Genomic DNA, 1634 nt, shown 5'->3' on the forward strand with positions numbered 1-1634 from the left:
AAAGTCTACACTAAGCTTAATATGAGACATACAAGTTTATCAGGCTTGCAAATTACTATATTAACATTTAAGCACACTATGTAATACAAGTTGATTCAGTATTAATGAAATATTTACATATTTTTTAATTAAACTAGTACTAAATGGAATTAATGTAACTTTACTAATATTTTATTCAACTTTTACAAAATAAAGTAATCATAATCATACAAATTATTTTTGTACCTTATCTATTTTTGTTTCCCATTTGCAGATTCTATGCTCATTTATAAAACAAAACATTGCAATTTTACTTGCTACTTGGAAAGTACTGCGTATTATATAATCATTAAAAGTTAATAATTGCAATAAAAAAATAGATTTGTTTTAATGAAATAAACATAAATGTTTAAACTCATTGAAAAACTTACGTAATGACACAGGTAAACGTCGTTTTACCCCGGGCGTTCCGTTCCTACAAAAGCCGTCGCAAATCGAATCGGCGTAAAATGAATCCATATTTACAGTGAGATAACTATAGGGTTTAGTTCTATATAAGTGTAAAATCAGCAATTAATAAGCGTTATTTCACAGCGGTAAATCGAACCGGCGCATTATTTATTTTTTACAAAATTTAATATTTTTTTAATATTTACAAAAGGTATATTAGGGGACACCCGGGTTTGAACCGGGGACCTCTCGATCTGCAGTCGAATGCTCTACCACTGAGCTATATCCCCAGATGAAATGCCTATGAAATTTACTTCATTCAAATAAAATTTCCACAACAAGATACACCCACGTTATATATAATCTTAGATAAATATTTATATAGCCAAAACTGAGGAATGAACTTACACAGAGTAAATACCATTGTCTTATATACAAAGTCACTATTTAAAGCAAAATAATAACATTCAAACTTTAATTTAAAACAATTACATAAAAGTTATTAGAAGTTAGAAGTTAGTAATTAGAATTTTTTTCAATTATTCTTCGAATCTTGTAAAATGTAATTATTATTATCAAATTTGTACAATTTGCACTTAAATAATTCAATTGGTTTTAAACAAGTTTATTATAATAATTGGTACTCTTGGGATCCTTTACAAGACAATATAGATACTTTGATAAGTTGACTAAGACTTTACTCATCTTGGGTTTTACTGAGACTAATTCTAAATACTTATTCTACTTACAAAGTTAATTCTTATTAATGCGGGTTTGGTAGGGCTTTGTATATATTGATGATTAAGCGTTCCCACGGGATTCGGCCTTGGTGGTTTTGTTTATTATAAGACCGGGACAAAATCCTATGCATTTGTTTATATGAAAAAGATGATCGATTACGATTGTACGTGTAATGATCATTATGTGTTTATAATAAGGACTTGAATTCGGAGTAAAGGTTTAGGAGTATCGATGGGAGTGTTTACGCTTGGTCCCCTTTGTTTATATTAAAGTGTATAGAACTGGGACCACGGTAGAAATTCCTTTATGCTGATGTATCTGTTTATATAATAATGCGACTAAGAGACGCCGTGGATGTCTCTAGTTTGTTAATACACTATATTAATAATAACAATTAAAGAGTGTCCAAAAATTAACACAAGATTTGAATTTGCCGCCATTTGTGCAGTAAAGTGTTGGAAACC

At 29.4% G+C, this 1634-nt stretch overlaps 1 non-coding gene across 1 annotated transcript; it reads right to left on the reverse strand.

Moving 5' to 3' along the window:
- Nucleotides 1–647: 647 nt before the first annotated feature.
- Nucleotides 648–719, reverse strand: Trnac-gca. The gene has a single exon. It is a non-coding gene; the product is annotated as a tRNA-Cys (tRNA).
- Nucleotides 720–1634: the final 915 nt, after the last annotated feature.

This window comes from Nicrophorus vespilloides, unplaced genomic scaffold (genome assembly GCF_001412225.1).
Source record: "Nicrophorus vespilloides isolate i.1.1-1 unplaced genomic scaffold, Nicve_v1.0, whole genome shotgun sequence".
Taxonomy (NCBI): domain Eukaryota; kingdom Metazoa; phylum Arthropoda; class Insecta; order Coleoptera; family Silphidae; genus Nicrophorus; species Nicrophorus vespilloides.